Here is a 24,249-nt window from a genome sequence, read left to right as displayed (position 1 = left end):
CATCTGAACAAGGCCCTTTTTGTCAACTGGAATATCTTGTAGGGAGAAAGTCTGGATTCCAAACAGGTAGAACTAAGACACTTGAAATGTTTTCTCTTTAATATAAAGCACTCCTTATAAAATGCAATTAAATGTGTATCTCTTTAACAGCTGTTAAATATGGATGCAATTGCCTTTTTCTGGAAAACTTCACTTACTAAAGCTAGCATCAAACCACTTGTTTTGTGCATGAGTTTGGATTGCTTTCTCTCTGGCCTCAGCAGGCTCTGTGGGCTCCCAGCCCCTCTGTGTTGTTTCCACAACAGCAGCCTGTGGCAGGGGCTGAAGGAGCCATTCACAAACCCTGTCCCTGGGCAGGAGCTCCCAGCAGCTCTCACACCAACTAGAGCAGTACTAATCTTTCCTGGATGGAGTGACTTCTTTGCTGAGAATTTCAGGCCTGACCCAGCTTGCAGAGGTTATTTTTCCCCCATCCCTGACTCAGTTCTTGGATGTTTCTCATTTAAGATCCATTCCTGTCAAAGCTACTCCAAAATGAACAAGTTCACTTGAAATTGCTAGAAAGCAACGAGAACATCCTTTAGCCAGAGGAAAAGCTGGAGTGTGGAGCTATCAGACCTGGTTTGTATCAAGAGCAGTAGCTGCCACAGCACAGGGCTCAGGAGACTGATGTGGTGAGAGCTTCTTCAGGCTGGATCGTGGCACTGGTGTGATGTCCCACAGTCACAGAACATCCTGCTTGCTTTGTTTGGAGCTTTCAAATCTACATAGGCTCAACATGGGGGGGTTGGAGGGGGGAAATATGGATATGGGGCAGGAGAATCAGTCTGGTTAAATGTTGTGCTCTTTCTCAATTTCTGCTGTGTCACAATATTTCAGATAACAACATTCAGAGAGACATTGACTCCAACAGCCTCAGTTCTCTGTCCTACTTGTATTATGTGTTCTTCAGTGACATGTATTGATTTCTTTTCCTAATCAAAATTGAGGTGGATATCTCATATACTATTTGGAGCAGCAGAGAACAAGACAAATGCATGCCCAGAGAAGTCTCTTGTTCAAAGTTTCAGTCTCCTTACTTTTCTCTTGGCAAGCCTAAAGCTCATAGTTAAGCAGAAAATTGGCAAAAAATTCTGTACCAGTGAAGGTGGTGCAAATATTAAATACCAAAGAATGAAACTCAAAATAGCTCCCCACTGCACAACACAAAACAAACAGTTCAACCATATAAACCTGATTTATTTTCAGGTGCTTCCCCTCCCCAGAGCTCTAGTTCTGTGCGATAGTTCACCTGAGTATCAACAGAAAACAACTTTATTTTCCCATGCTCCACACTGTTACATAGTTTCATGCCACTCACACCCTGGACTGGGAACCTTTCTGTGCCATGAAACCAGAACTAGACAGAGGAGTAAATGTCCATAGAAAATCAAGATCAGCTTCAGGCCTTACATTCTAAGGTGAGAGCTTCTCACCTTAGGAGTTTAAGGGTCTCAGGGATGCTTTTATTAGACCCTTTAGCCCTTCTGAAACAGCTGGAGGCTTTTCAGGTGGATGCAAAATGCACACACGACTGTAAGATGTTTTCCTCTGCATAGCTGCAAGACAACATTTTTCTTATCTAATTCAAGCCAAGTATTCTAAGTTGTCTTAATGATACTTTTAGAGCTATACATAACAAGATTTACAGCTCTGTCATCTGCTGAGGGAGTGCTCAGGTTTCTTCTTGAGATAAGCTTAGTGCTCTTTGTCAACTCGTGCTTAAGCTGACACCCCCCCGAGCTGCAGCAGGCACAAAACCTGCACGTCTTGGCTGGTTCTGGTCAGCTGCTGCTGGGGAACAGTAAAAACGATAGTGTGTCATGGTACAGGCTCTGCCTTGTTCCTCTGTGAATTACAGAACAGATCCTCCTGGCTGCAGCAAGGCGGATGTCTGCTCCACTCCTTTTGTAATGCTGGGGGCAGGGAGGAAAGTTGGTGACAGCTGTCACATCTGCTAAGCTGTCAGAGCAGAGGGGAAGCTGATCAGTCATTTTCTGCACCACCTAAAGAATGTTTTCCAGCTTACCTGGAACTTTAAATCCAGTGTTGACTCTATTAATGACTGTTCCTACCAGTTTGACCTCGGTTCTTGTAGTGTCTGAACAGAAAAATCCCTTCCCCTTGTGCTTTTTGCTCTTCTCTGAAAGGCTGTATGGGACCAGGTCCATTTCCACATGTTTTTTTTTTTTCCCTCAAGGCTTGAAGATAATTTTGTGCCTCAGATACCACCAGAAATTATAAATCTGATTTCACTCTCACAGTTCCATTGAGTGGATGAATCAACCCTGGGCAGTCAAACACAACTGCTCTAGAATAGCTGTATTAGAGGTTGTTTCTTGTATTTAATTTTGTTCACTTCAAAACAGTAGCATTAGGCTTTGGTTTTTGATAACTAATTAATTTCCCCACTCTTTTCCTCAGGGAATGCTCCAGGAATAACTTACTACTTCTGCCTGCAAACTTACAAGCTTAAGTTGCTCTTAAACCTATTTTAGTAATGTTTTTCATCTCTCCCTGCTCTCACATCCCTGCTACAGTAGGTGTCAACAGTCCCTCTGAGATGGGGTTCTTAGTCTTTAAATAAAATTCAAAACTTAGCTATCAGAAAGGACTGAAATGTGCTCCTGAACTTCAGATTGAAGGAGAGACAAGGCACCTTGAGCTGAATGTGCACAAAAGAGCTCAGCAGCTGTTTGGTGATTAAGCAGGGGTTTATTGTGGTTTTCTGTTGGAGCCTGCAGATTTCCTTAATGACCTGACACCAGTGGCCACTTGCTGCTTTAGACACCTCAAAGACAAAGCAGACTTTTTTTCAAATAAGTAAAGGTTCTACTGCCTGTAATTACTTGTCTATTTGGCATCTTTTCCCATCCATGGCTCCAGATCTATATATCCAAATGCCTTCCCTTTATTCACTGTAGGGTTTGAATTCAGAGCTGTATTCCTGCTTTAACAACTGTAGGCAGGAAAGCAAGAGCCCCAGGCAGCTGACCAGTAAGTGAGCTGCAGCCAGCCACATGCTCTCACTTCAGCTGGGACTTTTTTATTGTGTGGAAACACATCCAGGAGCTGGAAAAAAAAGCCTTGTGGAGCAATTTCAGGACCACTGCAGTAGTTCTGACCTCCCTGGACAGAAGCATGGGGATGAAGGACAGACTTGTGATCCAGGATATTCCTCAGTCTATCCTCCTACAGGAGCTGGGCCAAGCTCTGCAGAAAGAAACAGGACAACAAATGCTAAACCTGCCTCGATAGGGTGCACAGAGCTGCTTAAAAGGGAAGTTTGGCAGTCTGGACATCTGGAGAGCAGGAAACATCATCTGAAGTGAACTGACACCAAGTGATGCTGAAAGATAGGGAGTTCCAAGGCTTTGGCAGTATAGAAACAAATCTGAGCTCTACATGTGCTACAAGGGATGTGAGAAGAGTAGGGGATGGAGGCCATCACAAACCACAGCTTTGATACCTTTGAAAGAGTATAAATGACTCCATTGTTGATGTGAAGATCAATCATCAGGAGTCAGCAGCTCTCCTGTGAGCACTGCCTCTAGGCTGGCCATATACTCACCTGAGAGGTCAAGGAAATGCAAACTCCTGTGAAGTGAGGGTTCCTTGTCCAGGAGAAGCAGCAAGATCTTAGCAAACAACACTTGGGGTGGGGGGGCAGCAGGGCAGAGAGACCATCTGGTCAGCATTGTGCAAGAGGCTGCTGTAATGGCTGGGCCCTGAGAAAGAGCAGCAGGGCCCGTTCCTCCACATTTGGCTGTAAGCAAGGAGGTGCTGCTGCCCTGCCAGAGCAACCTCTGGCTGCAGCCTCACACAAGACCCAGACCCACCCTTAGATGTGGTTCTGGCACCCACAGTTCCTCCTTGGAGCAGATCTGGAACAGTCACCTTGCTTAGGGACAGATCATCTTTAACTTGGCACTTATGTTCCCACCCAGGTCTGTCTGGATGAGATGCTTCTGGGTCCAGCAGAAAAGCTCCTTCTGTTTCCTGTTCCCTGCTGGGATGTTGAGAAATTTGAGAGGGAAAAAAACCCAAACCAAACCAAAAAAACCCAGGAAATTTGGAAGTAAAAAATCCCTCTCTACTTTAAAACCCTTGAGAGCAGGATTTGTTCCTCTCATTTGCCCATGGCAGTGTTCCATCTGAATGTTTTCCATGTAAAATGTAACCCCTGGTAATGTTTATTTAGATGGGGGCTGCCAGGGGTCATCGCTTCCCTCTGTCTGTAGAGCAGGAGCCTGCTCTGCCCATGATCCCCAGGTTTAGCTGCTTGCCTGGTGGAATGTAAACAAAGGCACCAAATGAAGTACTTATGCATAGGGGTCCCAAAACCTATGGGATTTCTCTGCACCCCAGCCTCACTGCTGCCCAGGTCTCCATCTGCTTTGGGCAAAAGACAGGACTTGTAGCCATTGTGACAAGACCTGGGCCTTGGGGGCTGCAGAGTGGACCAAAGCATCACAGCCCCCCACCAGTGAGTAAAGCTGGGAAGCAAAATGCCATTTAGAGAAATTACCTTAAGACGTGTTACCCACACCTAATCCCTGTCCCTTCCTGAAAGGGATTGATGGTGCAGGAGAACAACAGCATCTGTTGCTGGAGGGAGAGCTTCCTGAGGAGCAGATGGAGAGGCCGTGTCCTGTGGGGACCCACACTCCTCCTGCAACCAAGATGTCATCAGTTGTCAACAGGATGGAGAAGATGAAGAAGGAACAGAACAAGGTGTCTCAGAGATGTCACAACTGCTCTGGACTCTGAATGTAGCTCTAGAGATGGAAGGAACTCTTAGGGTTTAAAGGAGAAATTAGTCTTGATGAGTTTTTCTTTGATCCTCCAAAGCTAGTCTTGCAGACAATGTCTCACTGAAGTGGCTTGGCTGCCAGGCTGGATAACCAGGCCCTGACCATAGCAGGGACACCACCTGCATTTGGAGTTGCCAACAGCCCTCTCCCAGGATGTCGCTCCTTCCCCGGGCACAAGCCTGCAGCCCCAGGTGCTGCTCGGGCCGGGGCAGCTCCAGCAGAGCCTGCAGCCAGGAGACCGGTGGAGATGGCTGGGTTTTGTTACACACATTTGAAACCTGCAAGGTGCTCCGGCATGTGGCTGCTCCCTTCCCCTGGCTGCAGAGCCTCGCCCGTGCTCGGCTGTGCTGTGTGTGCGACCCGTGAGGGCAGGGCCGTATCTGGCTCCTCACGAAGGGTCTCTCCTGGCCCCCCGGGACGGATGTGGGGGCTGATGCCAAGGCTCTGACCTGCCCCCATCCTTCACCCCCGGCCCGGGGGGTGAGCGCCCCAGAGTGCCGCTGGCCCGCGGGGGCTGCCCGGGGGAGCCGCGGCCGCTGCCCCGGGGCGGCGGGGAGGGAGCTCGTGAGGGGCCCGGGGATCGGGGCCGGGCGCGGCGAAGGTGCCGGGGCCGCCTCTCCCTCCCCCCGCGCCGCTTCCTTTTATATCGATGCGGCACCGCCGCCCGCAGCCACAACCTGCGGCCGTGACGCCGCCGGCAGCCGGAGGGACGAGGCTGCGCCCCGTGCCCAGGTAAGGGCTGCCCGCGCCCCCCGGGCGGGCGGAGCGGGGCGCGGAGGCAGCGGCGAGGGGCGGCTCAGCGGGAGCGAGAGGGAGATGGGGATCGCCTGAGGAGCCGGGAGGAGCCTGAGCGGAGCCGTGGGGTGGGCGCCCGTGGGGAGCCGCGGGGCGGAGAGGAAGGGGGAAGGAGCCGGGGCAGCCCCCGCCCCGCTGTCCCCCATCCCCGGGCGGGAAGGCGCAGCCCCCGCAGAGGATGCTCAGCACTGCCCGGGCAGCTCCGCGCCTTCCCGGCCGCCTCCCGCGGCGCAGGGTGTCTGTGGGGCCGCGGACAGAGCACCAGGGCGGCCGGAGGCGGCTCTGGCCGAGCTCTGCTTCCCCCAGGGCACGGGGACTGCGAGGCCGCCCGGGCCGGGAGGGGCCGAGGGGGGTGTGCGAGGGGTGATGGGCCGGGCACGGGGTGTCCTGGCAGATCCAGCGAGCGCTGTGACAGCCCTCACACCAACCCGCACCATCTCCAGTCACTGCCGATGGAAGCCGAGCAGCCGGGCTGGCCGGCCTCAGGAGGAAGCCATGGCTCGGTCCTGTGTGCCATGGGTGCTGTGTGTGGCCGTCCTGGGCTGGGAGCAGCACCGACCATGTTAGATAGAGGCTTTTTGTACAGATGCTGGGTGCCAGGCCGGAGACTTATCATGCGTCCTTGTTCATGCAAATCTTGTGCCTAAAAGTTCAGCCCAGCAGGCAGAAATGTGCTGGACTGGCTGGTGAGAGGGTGAGCGTTTCTGCTTTGGGGGATCTGGTACTTCCTCATCTGGGAGGAACGGTGGTGTGGTTGTGATCATGACTCTGTGTGAAAACTACCCCGCTCTTGAGCAAGCTGGCGAGTTTCAAAAGGGTTAGTGCTTAAGCAGAATAGCACAGAGTAGCCCCTAAACAGTGAAGATTACCTGGCTGTACGGTTTGGAGCCAAGCTACCCTTTTGCAATTTAAAAATGAACTCTTATCCCTAATAACCATTTTTAATATACATAAAAATGTGTACATTCTTTAATTTAAGACCCAAACAGCCATGAGGATGATGCTTATTCAGTGTTTTGTTAGTGATTAAAACAGTAGAAAGGCCTTTTTTTTTTTTTTTAATTCAAGCAAAGAAAACCCTGCATCTGCACCCCAAACTGAGAAGTGCTTTGAAGAGATGTGGGATTTTGGTTGAAGTTTAATGTCCTCTTTGTTTCAGAGCTTGACTGAAAATGAGGTTGGCAATGGCTGCTGCCTGTTTAATGTTGAGGAGGAGAGAACTGATGCTGTGGGGAGGTGGGGAGTGTTCATGGTGCCTACATGTGCTCTGAAGGACTCTCTCAGATGCACACAGATGCACACTATCTCTGATGCACACCCTGGGTCATTTCAGTTCTTGGCTGTGCTCAGGGTCATCTTGCCTTAGAGAAGGGCAGCATTGCCTGCATGGCTCCTGCTGGGTTCCCTGCTCAGCAGGGATCAAGAGCCTGTGCCTGTCCAGGATGCTCTCAGCTGCTGTTGCAGACAGCAGTCCCTCCCTGCTGCTTGCTCTTGCTCTCTGGAGCACTGCTCAGGCCGGGGGCCTCACCAGTGCATTCTCTGAGAGGTGTCACCGTTTGCTTTCCCAGGGTGGGTGATGTGGTTTCCTCCATGGCTCAGCAGGAGCCCCTGGCATGAAGGAGCTCCAGAGCAGGTCTGAGGCAGTGCTCTGCAGGGAGACTAGGAAGCACAGCATACAGTAGAACAGTTGTACCAACAGGACTTTTAAAGACAATTCCAATAAAGTCCAGAGCATCCTTTTCTCTCTCTGAGATCAATAGTTCAGACTGCTCAGCAAAGAGTGTGTGTGATGGATTTTCAATAATCAGCACAGCACAGCTCAGGCTTGAGGAAAAAATTGTTAGGCCTCATTCTGTGCCTCTAAATGTGAGTGTGCCCAGCAGGAGCACTGGGAGAGGCTGATGCACTGAGGGGAGTTATAAAACGTTAATACTGCCTCTGAGCATGGAAGGGCACAGCCACTCTCAATTCCTATTTATTTCTTTGTACTCAAAGGTATCAGAGGATACACAGTGGCTCACAAAAATAAAGACTGGTATTTGAGATACTTCCTGTGCTTGTTGGAGGAGAACAAGGCCCAGAGTATTTTGAAAGTAAAAGCATATTTCCTGTGAAAAACTGCTGAAGTGACGTGCGAGATTGTTTCGGAGCTGGAGGCACAGGCGATGATTCAGGCCAGCAGCGTTGGCAGCTGGGCTGGTGTGGGGCTGAGGGGAGGGTGCTGAGCACCAGCCTGTCTAAACCTGCAGACAGGGCACAGGTACAGCCTCCTGTGCTCCTCTTGCTGCCCTGGGAACAGGAAGACAGGCTGTGTCCTCTGGTTGCAGACAGCCTCAGGGGCTTGATTAGGGACTAGAATTTGGTCTGCCAGCAGGTATGAGCAGACCTGCTCTGGTTGAGTAAGTACATGCTCCAGAGGCTCCATAGAGAACCAGTGCAGGTCTCTGGGCACAAAGGTGATTCCATTGTGGTATCAGGACTGCTTCTGTAAGCTGAAGATCATTCCTGCATTGCTCTCTCTACCCTGACTTAGAAAGTCTTGTCTCTGAGGTTACTTCAGTCCAAGAGCTGTCCTCCTGATAGTCTGGTTTAGGTTTTCATTTAGTGCTTATCATGGCTGCAAGCCTGCTTATCACTGAATCACTGCCCCCATGCAGACCTGCACGGTTCCACAGGGAGCTGAATCCAGCTCTCTGGCTCCCAGGAGCCTTCTCTCCCCTGCAGCAGCTCAGCTCCAAGGGAGGAGGTGGCTGGGAGCAGAACACAGCCCTGACAGTCTGCTGGAACACAGTTGCTGGAGCTGGTTTTCAAATCTGCAGCAGGGCTGTATCTCACAGTGGGTAGGAAGCACTTTGCACGGTGTCTGCAGTTACTCAGCTGTTGGAAACCTTTGTTCTGTGCTGCTCTGTGTGGAGCTTGATATAGCTTGGATTTTTTTGGTTTTTTTCATTGGTGCTTGAGTTCTATTACTGTCTTTGCTGGGTGTATTTTAAAACAAAAAATGCACACATGAATTTATTCCCTGGAGGTCTTTCTGCACTAGAGATGCTCAAAGTGAGTGTGTGACCTTGTGGTAATAGGTGGGATAAGTCTAATAGGTAGCTTTGGTTTCCATTCCCAGCAGTTTTTCAGGCAGTGCAAGCTGCTTTTCTACCATAAAAATTCATTTGTCCTAAAAGTTCTTTCTAGAGCTGGGTTTGCTATCTGTTTTGCAACAATGCTCTATGATTGATCTACCCCAGGGTACCTAGTGGACAAACTCATTTCTCAAAGGCTTGCTGGATAGAAAGGGAAAAAAAAACAAGTCTTCTGACTACAGCAGAAAACCAGGCATTTTATCTGAGTCTTGCTAAGACAGTCTTTGTCTCAGCTGAGAAATAGGACCCCCCCAATCCCAAGCATCTGCCTTGTTCCCAATCTCGAGGTCAAACCTCCTGGCCACAACCCTCTCTATTTAAGAAAAAGATGTAGACACAAGTTGTAATCTGTGCTATGAAAATCTAATCTGTGACCTAATTTGTTGTGATACCATGAAGAACCTGTCAGCAGCAATCATCGTAACCCGTGGCACGGATGCACTGCCGGCTTTCCAAGAGAGCTTGCTCGCCCTAGCCCCAGAGGAGAGGTGTCATGCCCAGTGAGTACATTTAGGCTCCTCCACTGACAAATCTGGGAATAATACAACTCTCAGGTCACTTTTGTTATTCTTTTAAATATGGAAATGGTATGGGCAGTTTTGCTACGAGTGAAGGGAACCTCTTCTGAGGATCCCTGTGGAGCAGGCTGGTTTGAAACACGTGGGAAGGAATGAGGTGTAACCAAAACTGGACAGTTTTCTGTGCATGCCATAATAGCTGTTTACCTGTCTGTTGTTCATTCTCCATGGCCATGGCAGCAGCTTGGATGAAACCAACTCATTGGGTGAGTGGTTAGAGGAGGGACCTGTCTGAATAACTTCTCACCAGTGGGAGCTGCGGTTGCGTGGGCTGATTCTCACAGGGCAAAACTGGCTGGCTTCTGTACAGCCCCTTTGGGCCAAGTTAGTTGTCCTTTAAGGAGAAAAAACAAGATCTTTTTTGGTGTACTGCTGAAAATACAGCACTGTCAATCTTGCTCTGCAAGAGTAGAGAAGGAAGGAAAGGTTTGCAGGTCAGGAATGCACATGTAATAGGCTGAAAAACTGGCAACTGTACTCCTAGGTCCCTGCATGGCTACATCTGTCAGGGAAAAATCTTACCTAAGAAACTACTGCTGTATCAGAAACAACAGAGCTGGGCTTCCATTTTGATTGTTCTAGAAATTGCTGTTTGATATTTTTTTAATATTATCCTTCAAATGCTTTCCTTGAACGTACTAAATTAAAATTTACAGAGTCATGCAGTCTGTTGACAACTGCTAAAATCCATGTCTGGTTAGAGAGACCATCAACCCATTTGGATTTTGAGATCCAGTAACCTAGATCCAGTAAAATGCATGTGCATAATCTGCTGCCTCCCTTTCTTGCCCTCACTGGAGCTACCTGTGCTGCTGTTAAGGCATTAGCTCTTAAGACATCTTCTTTATTTTGAGCCTCCCCTTTATTTTCAGTGTTTTGTTCCCTAGCATACGTTGGGTGTATGTTAGCAGAGAATACTTGGATTCTGGTGGCAATTTGTGTGTTCTTTTTTTTTGTATTTCAGTGTACTTTTACCCACCCTGAGCACTCAGAGCTCAGGTTTCAATGTGTTATTTGTTGATTTTTGTTCACTCCAGACTTTTCCCTCCACCCACTCACTTCCTCTCACAAATGTTTCCTCATTTCACCACTTTTTCACACCCATTTCTAGCACAGGGTTGCCTCCCACTGTGGGCAGGCTCAGCACTTCATCTACCTCAGCACTTCATCTACTGTTCACCTCTGCAGGAGATGGGTGACAGATCCAGGTGTGAGGGGAGGAGCAGAGGGAAGAGAAGGTGTTTGTCCATGTCAGGGGAAAGGCACAGTGGCAGGGAGAGGAGGTCTGGGTGCAGGTGTATTTTTGGGCTGCAGGACCAAAGGCATATAAGCAGGGTGGGTGTATGGGTGGAGGGAGTGAAGGTAAAGAGTGCAGGTGGTTTTATGTGTGTGCTCTTGATGGGGCACTGCACAACCTCTGTGTATGAATAGCTGGGAGACAGCTGGGCATGCTGGGCTGGGACCTCTGAGTTTTGAGGAAGGTGCATCTCCAGACCACAAAGCAGCCTGGCCAGAGGCCCTCAGCAAAGCACAGGCAGCTGAGGTGGCACTTGTGATAGCTTCAATTTTAATGTGCAACTTTGTTCTGTCTGCCTTTTATTTTTAACAAAAGGTTTCTCACCTCCCCTTGGACAGCACCAATTTCTTAAACCACAAGGAGTGCATCTGGCAGCTTACAACCTGTTAAAAAGAGGAAAATATACCATGATGAAAATAGCATGTCTGTAGTTTTAAATTAGGTAAGGGCTAAAATTAGTAGGAACAGGCCTGTCTGTGTCTGTACAAACCAGCAGAGAATTAACATTCATCTGATGCTGAGCAAGGCAAGCAGAGGTTTGCAGCTCACACTTCCTTCGCCTTGTCCCACTCCTGTCCTTGCAGCTTCGCTTCCCCGCAGGGCTCAGTCACCAGTTAGCAGAAAGCTGTGCACATACCACTAACCTTGTGCCAATACTGAGTGCTACTTTCAGCACTGTGAAGTGTTAGCAACAGCCAGAGCATTTTTGCCACACTCCTTTAATTTCTTTGCTCAGCTGCTGTGAGTGCAGCTTTGGATGCATCATGCTAAGGTCAGAGCCCTGGATGTGGCCTGAGTCCCATGCTGGGGCCCAGATCCACCCACCATTTCCTCGGTGAGATAGGAGCCCCCAAGACACTTGTTTTCTCTTCCCAGCTGTGGTTTACTTTCCTCTTCTGTAATTGTGTTTCTGTTAACAGGGCCGCAGTAAAAAACAGTTGCTGAATTATTTACCTCACTAGAATAACTCTCGGGTGGTTTGGCTCTTTGCAGACTATTTTTCATCTCACACCTTCATGTCGTTTTCATTCGCAGCATGACCCATGCAAACAGGTCTATTGGTGCAAGCTAAAGTGTGCAGCAGACTGGTGGGGTGATGTATTTGAGGGAGGGAGAACAGCCAGAGCCTTCACCTCTCCCCCTCCTTCCCTGGCAACTGCCGTGCTAGGCCCTGTGCCCACTGCCTAAGTCAAACTCCTGGGAGTGAATATTCTTTCCCCCCTAGCATATCCAGAGGAATCAGAGGTCACTTGGAAATCAAAATTAAACAATGCCCTAGTGCAGCTTTGAAAAGTTTACTCAAAGGGCTGGCGTTGCTCCAGTGCGGTGAAACTGGCGACCTCCCTCCCATAACAGCTCCAGAGAGGTCTCTGGTTTGGCTCTCAGTGGCCAGAGGTGGCTGCTGAGCTTCACCCTGGGTGGCAGGGCTGGATTCCCACTCCTTGCACCATGCTCCCAACCAGAGTATGCACAGTGCAAAACCAGGGAGGGCTGGACTGCATCAGGCTCGTTGCTGCCCAGAAACCTCTTCAGGGGTTGTAGTGGAAGCTTGTGAAGTGTCCAGGCTGCTTCAGGCAAGGGACAGGGACCATCCCCAAATAGGAAAAGGCATAGAAGACCTGGACTTGGCTTGTTTCCCTGAGTTATGCCTCCTGTGAACTACCCCATGGAGGGACAACTGGAAGCTGTCTCTGCAGGCCTCACCCAGCAGCATGCTCCTGGCAGTGGACAGCTATGTGATACATGATTTATGTTCCACCAACTTTGTGTCTTGACAGAGACAGGGGACAGAGTGTGATGGGGAGTATCTCTGTGGTCTGCAATCTCCATGATTTGGGTTTCCATGGTGGTTTGTCTGGATCAGTCCACAAAACTCATAGATAAAAACTAGGAGCCCAATTCCCAGGACTCTTCTGGCAATCCCAGAACTGAGGAGAGCAGATGCTCCATTACTCCTGTGAATCCTAACTCTCACTGCAGGACTTGCTGATGACTAAACTCCATCTTCTGTGCTTTAGTGGGTATGTCAAGCATCCTGCTTACACTGAAGCATTTCTTACATTAAGAAATATTTACTGTTCATGTTAGTGTTCTCTTAGTGCACTCTGAGTGTCACAGATATGACTGGCAATGGCCTACTGAAATCCCTCAAATGTGAATGAAGAAGCCACTCCCATCTCTATTTAAGGACTGGGACCATGTTTCTTTCCCAGGATTACTGCCTTGAAAAGAGATGGTCTTAGGAGTGCCTCCAAGCTGCAAATCTTATACCAGGACTTCTTGTGCCAAGGATTCACAGCTGATACATCCTGGTTACTGGTATTACTATAACTGCATTTATGAGCAAAACTTGCTTTAGGTCCACTTGCACCCATTCTAGGTCTGCTGCTATCCCTTCTGCATGTCTGGACATGACATGAATCACAACACCTCTAAAATAATTTATGCATTGAGGTATAAATGCACCTAAGACCTGTAGCTGCTGTTCATACCAAAAAAAAAAGCCTTTCAAACTTTGTGAGGTTCTGTTCCGTCTGTCATCTGTTTTATTAAAAACTAAACTACCTGATGTGAGGAGCACTTGGTGGATGTACTCAGAACTCTTGTTCTGTGGGAAAAGGCCTCCTGTGTGGGGACTGTGTCACCCCACGTGCTTTTGCACAGGGCTTCCAGATTACATAGCTGGCACAGGAGCAGTAAATTCTTCCTCCTGCAATACCAGTCAGTTTGAGGAAGGAAGAAAGGAGAGCAGGGATCCAGAAAGACAGTACTATGTTCAAGTGAGCACGTAGAAAAGGACTGATCCTGATAACCTTGAGTGCCTGCTGAGCCCACTGGCAGGCTGGAGCACTTATCCAGAGCCCTTGGAGAGGACCATCTGATCCAAGGCAAACAGATCATGCCCTATCAGCACATTGCCCAGTGCTGCATGGGTTTGGAGCTGTTCCTGGGAAGTTTTCATAGACTTGAATATAGTTATTTGCATGTTGAACAGTGTCTGGGCTTTTCCTCTTCCTCTTAGCTCTGTTGGGCACTGCTGTACAAGTGTCTGCAAGGGAAGTTGTGTTCTCAGTCAGTGCCCAAATTGGTGTAACTTCCCCTGGACAGTGGCTCCCAGAACTGCAACCCTGTCTGCAGTAGCCCTGCTGGGGAAGGGGAAGAGCAGAGGCTGCTCTGCAGGGGGACTTTGGTGAGGAACTTCCCCTGTGTTTGTTCTCCTCCCCTAGTTCCTCATGCATGAGATGATCCGAGTCCTCATGTTCCCCGTCAGGTGACATTCACCAGCTGGGGTTTCTGCAACAGGGGATGCTCATGTCCCCTTGAGGGGAGCCATGGGCTTCCTGTGAAATGCACTGTGGAAATAACAGCACACACCCCACCCACATTACTGCCCCTGTGTCCTGCCTGCCTCAGCCTCTCTTCAGCCCTGCTGCTGGGAGAGCTTTGGGGGGCAGTTAGAGGTGTCCTTGCTTTCTGGGGGAAGCCAGAGCCAGCCCCTGCTGGCCCTGCCTGCTGGGGTTCAGCACAAGGAGCCCTTTCACTCCCCTCTGATGGGAGCTGCAGCACCTGCTCAAGTCCAGGGAGACAGGAGGGAGGTGAGCCATGTTTCTGCCCCCAGTGCCCTGCCTGCAGCCATGGCAGTGCCCCCAAGCCTTGGTCCAAGGGCAGGAGGTGGTAGTTCACACCCAACTCTGACCCACCAACTTGCCAAGCTGGTCTTCCTTCAAAGTTGCTCCATATCTGCTTTACCCTCTTCTGCAGGATGGAGCCCAGACCAATATTCAGGCTTTGCTGTGTTCCCTCAAGGTTTGACCTACTCACTCTCTGTCAGCCAGTTGTGGGTGTGTTCTAAATATTTGTTTAGTTCATCCTTCTCATATGTGCTGAATAGTTTCTGAGCTGGAAGAGCTGGCAGAGCATTGGCCTGGGAACAAATTAAGCTACCCCCTCTTGCTATGTTTTTACTTTGTTTTGTTTTCTTTCCTGCACTGTTTTGTTGGGCTCCAATACTATGAATTTCACTGACATGAATAAAACACTGACAATTTCCCCAGTGGATCTCAGCAGGATCAGAACTCTTTGGAGATGAAAGCATATCAGATTGTGTGAAAGACATATTTTCAGAGGTCACTGAAATTTGGTCCCTTGTTCCAGAGCCTCCTTTTACCTTAGACACTAATATTGCACGTGCAGTAGGTGAATTTAGGTTCCAGCCCCATGAGAAGATACACTAGTTAATACAGAGAACTTTAGAAATTGTCCTTACTCTCTCTGATGTAATTTTTATCCCTTGAGTGTACAGAGATTAAAAGATAGTTGATGAGCATACTAAACATTCATTGCACATTTCTCTTCCAGTATCCAGCTGACCTCAAATCTAGAATGAAATGAATTTGCATTTGTTTCTAAAAGTATCTTATTTTGTGAATCAAAATGTCAACACATTTGAAAATGGTCCCACATGAGACATTTGTATCTCTTGGAGTCTAAATTGCTGGATCAATGTCCCATTAATACTAAGGGTGTTTAAAGGACAAATTCTCTGCCTACTGCAGTGAAAATTTACCCCGAGGTATGACATTTCACCTGCCACTGAGTATAAGACTGTTGAATATAATGGACCGGAATAGCAAGATCTGCACATGCTGCCAGCAAAAACGGGTGAGCAGCAGATCCCATTACAGAAACCTTCCTCTTTTTTTTTTTCCTCCTCCTTTTTCAGATATTTAAACTTGCATGCTCTTTGCAGCCTAAATTGCTGCACTATTCAGAAGCTGAGTACAGTTTAGTCATGTAACATATGAGTGGATAAAGAGATCCCCAAAAATCTTCCACTCAAAAAGATGCAAGGAAATGAGAGCACCTGGGTGCACGCAAGGTCTTATGGCACAAAGCCTGGCTCCAGCCAGAGCACGGAGCTATGAGCCCCATCACATGCTGTCCTGGTGGCAGCTCTGCTGATAGACAGGGCTTTGCCACAGCTCATCCCTGCCCTCACCAGGGCTCTGTTCTGGGGGAGCAGAGGACAGTTGGCAAGTCTCAACCCCCTCCTCCTCACATGAAATACAGAGACAACTGGACAGAGCTATCAGCAAACTAAAGCACTGCAAATCCTCCGAAGCCAGGGGCCCAGTGAAGCTGAGCCTCAGGCCAGGCATGTTTACCCGAGGAAGTGCCAGCATAGCCCAGGAGAACATACCAGAAAATTGCACCACACTGTCCCTCCCTTGCACTGCCACAGAAGCCAGATGCCAGGATGGAAAAGCACCAGGAGATGAATAAAAAAGCTTCAAGTGCCAGAGAGCCCTGCTCAGCCCTACCTTCTGCTGCAGGCCATCTATGCTTCCCAGCATTCCCTGGTCTCCTGCCAATTCCCATCAACAGCTGTGGTTTGTGGTTGTAATGCTCAGCATTTGTCTCCTCTTTCTCCTAGCAGACCTGCCCAAAAGCTGGATGTGCAGCATGTAGCAGTTCAAAAGTCCCAGGACTCCTGGGATTGGCTTCTAAGTATGAAAACAAACCTTTCTTTACTCCTTTATCTTCTCCAAGGCCTGAGACATTGTAAGTGTGGGTTTGTAAGGCTTCTGGGTCCTTCTGATGGCGTTTGTGAGGAAAGGTTACATAACACAGTGCTTTACAATACATAATTTTCATTCTTTTAAAGAACAAGAAAGTGCCAGCAGTAAACCTAAAGCTGGATTGCCAGCCCAGAAGCAGCCTGCTTACTGCATTTAGCAGATGAAATGTTCTTCACTCCATCATGCCTATTCCCAGTTTCTGTGTCTGTGTATTGCTGTTGAGGCTGCAGCTTGGGTAGGAACGGCTCCAAGATGTTAGCAAGTGTCTGTTAGGAATCCCACTCCCTGTTTCAGGAGGCCCCAGAAGTTCATTAGATGTTTAATAGCTTCCAGCCACTGCTGTGCTGGATGGACCTGAACTGGTGACCGAGGGGGGAAAGGTTCTCTCACACATTTACAAACCCTGAGGCATCTGCTCCCCAGACACAAATTTGTCTAATTCCCCTAAACCACTGATGATCTGCCCTGAAATGATACTCCCATTCCCTTAGGAAATCCCTTGGGTTGATATCAAGTAGATAGTTATTTTTGGATTCTTTCCCAGAGAGAGTGCACTGTATTGCTCTGAACCCTACACACCAAATAAATATATCATCCTACTGTAGTAAAGGTTCAAAAAGTTTTATTGAAGGGGAAACAGATTATTAATAATTAAGGGTAGTTCACTGTATTGGTTTTGAGCCAAGTAAAGCTAATAGAGCTTTTTTTTTAAGAGCAGAGATAAACGTGTATAATATTGAGACTGAATTGATTGCAGCATTTAATGCAACATAAAGTCAATTAATGAATTTCAAGGGTTAACTCTGCATTAAAGTGAAACATGAAGCCCACAAGCAATGTATTAAGCATTTTTAAAGATTAGCAAAAGCAGACAAACAAAAAACAAACCCACCCCTTTTTGATTAGTAAATGCCTGTATTTTTTTTCTTTCTGAGGGAGAAACTCATATTACCAATTTTACTTCTTTTATCCTAAGGCTCTGGGTTATTATATGTATGTGTGTACTTTTCCCTCACCGCCTTTTAGTATACAATAAAGCCTTTACAAGAAGGTGATCAGTGATTAATTCTAACAAAATCCTCCTACATCTCCCTGCAATATTCTCGGGATGGACAGGGGTGTAGAGGGAACAGTATTGGAAAACACTTTTGTAAGAAAGGCTCTAAATGTGGAGAGTTCTAAACCGCTATGTGTTTGGACCACCCCATGTTGTTCACTGTCTACCCAACACTAATTTCTTAATTTAAAAGTATATTTTCTATTTCTCTGCAATATCAGAAGAACATGACATGGAAAAGAGAAAACAGGATCACTGGGTGATTAGCTGTACTAATGAGGATGAGGAAGGTTTTAAAACATTCTGCACTGAACAATTTCAATGTTTATCACGGAATAAACCTGCAGCCATTCCTTTTCACTGACAGACATTATATTGTAATGTTGTCCCTTTGCAGCCTTTCCCAAACCATCCAGTTCTTCTGAAACCTTTGTCCAAGTCCTAATATGACATGAGGTCTTTTTCTGCACCATGGTCTCCTACTCTCTGCCTTCTTTCTTGGTAGCCATTCAGTCTTCCAATGGGCACACATGCCCCTCTTTGCCATCTGGCCACATTCAGGTCCTGAGTGCAGCCCCCTCTGCACTAAACCCAGGCTTGTCACACTCAGCTGCAAAACCTTTCACAAGCTCAGGGGCAGAGTCTGTCATCCAAGCAGCAGCATGTTGTGCCTTAGGACAGAAGTGACCCCATTAAAACCATTTAGAAGCATGCACACTTATGACTGGCTCACTGCCCTTATGCCTCTCCTTGCTCTCACATGGTTCCCCAGGCCCTCTCACATTCCTGCTTAAGCTGGTCTTCTTTGAGCAAACCACAGAAATGTTGTATTCTCTACACTGCCCCTACCAGCCTTTTAAAGTAAAATTCAACTGATAAACAATTTAAGATTAAAATAATAATGGCAACATAATGGGAGCATGAAGGAGGAGGTACCATTTGTCTTTTTTTAGAAGAGAAGAAAATATAATTGAAAAATAGAGTCCTGTGAACACTGTAACTAATGAATTGTAATTTTCTACTGATTTGCACTCCATGTGGCCTGCATTTCCCACTGGATCTTTTTCAGTGCAAAACTTCTCTGCTCCTCCCTGTTTTCAGCTCCCTCCTTCTCTGCTAAGTTCTCAGTGCTTCTTCCACTGCAGCTCCCCTAGTGTCTCTCTCACATCTTGCCAGTCAGGCAGGAGATGACCCAAGCAGGTTAACTGGGCAGTATACACGTGTTGAGTATCAGCACCACAAACCTGATTTCCAGGGGAGTGCAGGCTGTGTGTCCTGGGACAGGAAGAATGGCTACCTGGCATAGGCCAGGGGCTCACAGGCAACCTGGAAAACAACTCAGAGTGATCAGCCTCACTGCACAACACATTACTGTGTGAGACACTGTACTGCTCTTTTGTGCCCAGGTTTGTTGGTTTAGGACTAACTTGGTTGTAGAAAGTGTGTACAGCAGATCTCAGCACTTGTGTTTTCCTCTCATTTACAACTTAGTCTGCAAGCTGCTGAGAGCAGGAATTGCACCAGTGTTTTTTTAAGGCATTGTACAAATATTTCCAATTTAGCTTTTTGCATATGAAATTACTAAAGTTTAATGGCATCATTTTAGGCACTTAGAAGTTTTCAGAATGGGAGGTACCACTGCCAGGCTTCTTAGCCTTCTTGCTTAAAGTCATATGAAAAGTCTGAGGTCAGAAATATGGTCTAAGCTTCAGAGTTACAGCCTAGCACCTCACAAGAGAAGACTATTTAGCTTCTTTCAGGTTTTTAGCTTGTTCACTGTCTGAGACAGGAATCATTTAGAATCAGGAGAATATGAGCATGTATTTAAAAAGTCCCACTGGTTTGTGATGCAATCCTGCAGAGGTGGTGTGGTCATGGGGAAAGCTGTCTAGTCTGATCATTAACATAATAGGTACCTAAGCTGTGACTCCAGGAACCCAGATGTCTCAGATGGGACTGAATCCAGATTGCTATAAACAGGCAGAGAATGTTTCCCAGCTCATGCATGGGGTTTATCAGCTGGACATAAAAAGTATCATCTTTTAATCAATTGGGAAAACTCAGAATAAGTTTAAGCAATTACAATGTGCAATACCAGCTTTACTGTCTTTTCTTGCTAACTGAATATTAAACAGCTGTATCTGGTGCTATATTTAGCCCTAGGTGCCATATTCCTGCTCAGGAAAAAGGAAGAGAAAGACGTCTGGTGTGCAGTGTTACAGCTCCTCAGCAGAGGAAGTGTTTAAGTGCCTGCCTAAATGCTTTGTTTCATGGAAGTGTTCATCTGCACCCAGTCTGTCTCTCACAGATTACAGCACAGGAAAGTCCTGGCTTTCCATTTCCTCTGCTAGCAAACTCTTCCTTGCAGCTAGAGGGACTTGTGCTTGTGGGACCAGTAAGGACTCTATTTCTGTCCCTCGAGCTACCCAGGCATCTTAAAATGATGACATCTTAATTGTGCTCAAAGATTTTTCTTCATAACCCAAACATGCCTACCATGAGGGTGATGGGTGACTGGGAATTTCTTATCCCACAGAAAAAGAGTGCTATCTAACCACTGCATATGAGGTCATGGGAGAACCTGCAAGAAAATGTGTGTACTGATGAGAAAATGGCTTCTTCAAAGTTCTTTACATTCAGCAATTTGTTACACTAAAATCATATTAATGTCTGCTGCTCTTTGGAGCATATTGATGGCATTGTGAAACAGCAGAAGTATAAAGGTATACAACAGATGACTGCATCAAAACAGTGTAATTTTAAAGAGGTAGATGCAGTCGGTGAGCTAGTAACTAAATCATAGTCTATTTTTTCTCTCATTATTCAGTAGCCTTGTACTCAATATCACTTAGATCATACACAAAGATAAATTTGGTTTATAGAAGTTCAAGTGAATGCTGCAGAACCAGTTGAGGTTTTAATTTACTAAATTGAATTCTAGTTTTCAGATGGGACCAAACAGTCAGGTCCTTTCAAACTGAAATAGTGGTACAAGGGCAGAACAGCAGCAACAGTGACACTGCAGTGCTGTGAGGTGCTGAGCCCCTCAGCTCGTGGTTGTACCACTGGAGCTCAAGGAACAATCCTATGGGGTGCAGCCTGAGATGCTGTCCTTGCTCATGTCTTGCCCAGCAGTGCTTAACACTGTTCCATGAAGTCCATGTTTACTCACTGAATTTTTTAATTGTCCCCTGAGACTGGTGCTCTGCAGAGCCCTTCCCTGAGGTGCTTTCATTAAGTTACCTATTTCCCCAACAGAAGATTGCAACTTCCCCTGTGATGTGAAGAGGAAACTAAGAATAGCTGTACCAGAGGAAACAGCTGAGGCAAAGTGAAATGGTCTCTTGACAACATCCCTTGGTAACACCTAGACACAGCCCCAAAATCACTTATGAGCCAAATGCTGTTCTGAGAGCTTCTAATAACAAATTAATTAAGCACTTTGGAGAAAAAGAAAAAAACAAACATTCACCAATAAACAAAATCCCTGCAATGATTACATCATGACAAAGGATGGGATCAAAGTAAAATACCAGTCTCATGCTCCTGAGGTAAGCAGAAATCTCAATGAGATCAATGAATATTTGTTTCCATCAGGGCAGCACAACTGTGTCAAAAACTCCCAAATCAAACCTAAATAAAAAACTGGGTTCTCTTCCAGAGAGTCATGAGACAGTTTAACTCTCTGGGACATTGTCTTCCCTGTTCTCTGAAACATTGATTCTGTCCATTAACTGAATACTACTATGCTGCTGATCTGAAAAATTCAGCGGGGAAGAGAAGAAAAGATAATGTTTGTGAGAAAGTTCCAGTTCAGATATATATTTTATTTCCTCCTGTGGTCCTGGGGGTTTACTTTGTTTAATAAACTGGCTTGACTGGGGCTAAAGGGAGGTCAAGTGAAACTCTGCCACTCTACACCACCTGATTTGCAGCCTCTTCTGACTTGGTGAAGCCCTCACTTTTAAGTAGCACTGACTGCTACTCAGAGTGAATAAATACAGTGACATTTAGGAGTTTACAGAGACATTTAGGAGTTTTGCTGGAGAAAGGCACCTCTCAAATAAGCAAAGGTGATGGCCCAGCACCTGCCTAGGTGATCACAGCTTTTCCACTACTCCAAGCACAGACACACAGGTGCATCTGGGACTTTTCCTCCAATGAGTGCTGTAAGTTCAGAAGTGCAGTTTGTGGCCATGACCTCCTAAACTTGGTGATGCTGGATTATCTGAGTTGCTTAGCAGGCCTCTTCCCTTGCCAGTGTGCTACCAGCGTAGGTTCACCACTGCAGCTACTCAAAGGCTTGTCAGTGCAATGGAGTCCATGTGGAGATCACGGAAGAAATTCTGTATTTCACAAACTTTTATAAGCAGCTTAAAGATCTCAGAGTCTAATACTGTGTTCTGCTCTATTCTGCAGTAGGTCTACTACTCTAATTTATCTTTCTATTTTCCAGTAGAGATAAAACATGATTAAAATAGCTGCAGTTCCTCTTTCCACCTTCCTCTATGCTTATTGGTCTGTAATCTTCTTCTAATGCAGGCTTAACACCTGACATTTTCTCTTTTTCCTTCCTTTTTCTTCCCTGTCTCTCATATAGATGAGCTATATTTTTGAGGTAAGGCAGCAAAATGTGAAAATGTGAAAAAAAAAAGCTTTATTTTGTAAAATCTCCATTATTCTTGATCATAGTACAACTGACATGGCACTGAACCTTCCTGTGTTATTTTACCTAAGGAAGTATTCATTAATTGAGAGCATGCTGTGTGTTTTAGCTGAGGCTCCCCACACGAAAGGGAGCTGATCACAGGAGGAACAACTGCATCACCAGATGAACAAACTGTGAAATAATCTTGGACCTTGTAATGGCAGAAGAGGAGATGACTGATGCAATTAGTCACGTGAAGTGACTGGGGCATTGCATGAGGAAATGACAGAATTTCACCAGGCCTGTCAGGGTAAAAAGATTGAACTCCAGAAGCATTTCAGTTTTCCCACTTGCCACCCAAATATCAAAATGACCTTTTTTTGAGGGGCGGGGGGGGAGGCATTCTGAGACTGTGAGTGTCTGTGTCCATGCAAGTATAAAACATTCTAACTCTGGCATGACAGTATCTGGAAGCACTTCAGGGATCCTTATGAAGTGATTTGACCTTGGCTTTTTGTTTTGTCTGCATTTCTGGAAATTTATGTAGATCGTTCATGTTTTGTTACAACTGTTTATATTCTGAAGAGCGACATTCATATCAGAGGATTTGTACTATCTAAGTGAAAGCCCTGGAGGACTCTGTGGTATAAATGCGACTGCCTCTGCACTCTACTACTGTGGCACTTGAGAACGTGGGGAAATCTGGGCAGGGGAGGGCAAAACCTGACGTTGGTTTTATCTGAAGTGAAAGGTGCTATGAGCCACAACCCTAACAAGGCAGCCCTGCAAAGCTGCATTTCTTCCATTCTTCACATTTCCCATAAGAAATTTCATCTTTAACCATTTCTTTAAAAGAATAATCTTTAGCCATAGGATGTTTACTTTCTATTTTCATCCATGTAATGGAAGAGCTATTGCTGTCCTCCCCCCCAGAACAAACAGGGCTGCTGTCAGTGGTCAGGGCACTCTATTGTCCCTGCTGAGCACACATGGCACAGGGTGATGGTCACTTCTTTTTCCCTTTGGACTCTCTCCCCTAGGCTACCATTAGGTTGAAAAGCAACCCAAGTATTCCAACAGTGCATGGCACCTAAGGGCAGCTTTGCTCCTGTGGCTTTACTTGTCCATCTGGCCATCCGTATATAAAGTCAAATCATCTTTTGTCACTGATATATACACACAGATATGCAATACAAATACATCCAAGAGTAATTTTAGAGCTTATTAATCTCTTCTTAATGAAAATGCTCTGATATGTTTCCTTTCCTGTCAGATATACCTACCTGGCACCAACTATCTAACAAAATCCTCAGGCATTTAGCAGCATAGGAACAGTCATGTTCTGTTACCACTCTTTTATTCTATATACTAACCAAAAAATATAGTCTTTAATTCTATTTTATTGTTGTTGTTTTGGGGGTTTGTTTTTTTGGGGGAGAGTTTTAATATTTATTGCAGTGATAACCTGCAATAAATATAAATAATTTTAAATAATTTTAAAATATTTTTGCATTCAGAAGAAGCAATTAAGAAATTAAAAGTTAAGGCAGAACTAAAAGAAAATTGCTGGGTTTTTTAGTCATACAGCATTTTCCACAGTGTTCAATGATTTTTTATGCTTCAATTATTATGTGGGATGTGGATGTCTTAGTGTGCAACTGCTGTTAAAGCATCAGTGATGCTCAGCATCTGGGCATTCTTGTACTTATTAAAGATGTGAGATCCAAATCAAAGGTATCTTACAATTTTGGAGAACACTAAGGACTATATATTATGATAAACCTGCTCATGGTTTCAGTAGGAAATTTTCTTTGTCTAACCCCACCCTGCCAAGCCCCAAGTGCTTTATAATGTTATGAGCAACAACAACTGCTCATCCCTGAGGCTGGTTGTGTGTGTGCTCTTTAGTTCTGTGCAGAAGGACAGAGCTCGATAGTACAACAGGTGAGGCTCCTGGTTTCTATTAACCCCAAATGGTAACAAGTCCAACATTAATTCAGAGCACAATCCTGCTTCCCTTGAATGCAGTTCAGTGGAACCTGGATCATCTCCTTCCTGGCACACAGACCTGTAAAGCCCTGTAGACTTTAGAGAAGATGAGGATGTGGTGCCTCATCTCAGGAAGGAGTGTGCATCGATTCACACCTCAAAATTTGTATCCACTGCAAAAAAATCCTTTCTGTGGCAGAAGTGAAAAGCCATGTCAAGCATTTGTTCAGCCACTACACAAATCGCACGCAGGCAGAACTGGAACTTCCGTCATTCTGCTGAAGGTGCTGCTGTGAAAATCTTTTCTCATACCTTC

At 46.4% G+C, this 24,249-nt stretch overlaps 1 protein-coding gene across 2 annotated transcripts in view; it reads left to right on the top strand.

Annotated features, from left to right (window-relative positions):
• The first annotated feature begins 5,469 nt into the window (after positions 1 to 5,469).
• The window catches only part of CYRIB (CYFIP related Rac1 interactor B), a 96,787-nt gene continuing 78,007 nt past the window's right edge, over positions 5,470 to 24,249 (top strand). For both annotated transcript variants that reach the window (XM_066566406.1, XM_066566424.1), the window contains exon 1: positions 5,470 to 5,585. The gene's annotated coding sequence lies outside the window, so the exon portion shown is untranslated. The remainder of the gene's footprint in view (positions 5,586 to 24,249) is intronic.

The sequence above is a fragment of the Molothrus aeneus genome, chromosome 1, assembly GCF_037042795.1.
Source record: "Molothrus aeneus isolate 106 chromosome 1, BPBGC_Maene_1.0, whole genome shotgun sequence".
Classification (NCBI taxonomy): Eukaryota; Metazoa; Chordata; class Aves; order Passeriformes; family Icteridae; genus Molothrus; species Molothrus aeneus.
The sequence above is the reverse complement of the archived record's forward strand: the minus strand, read 5'-3'. Positions and strand labels throughout refer to the sequence as shown.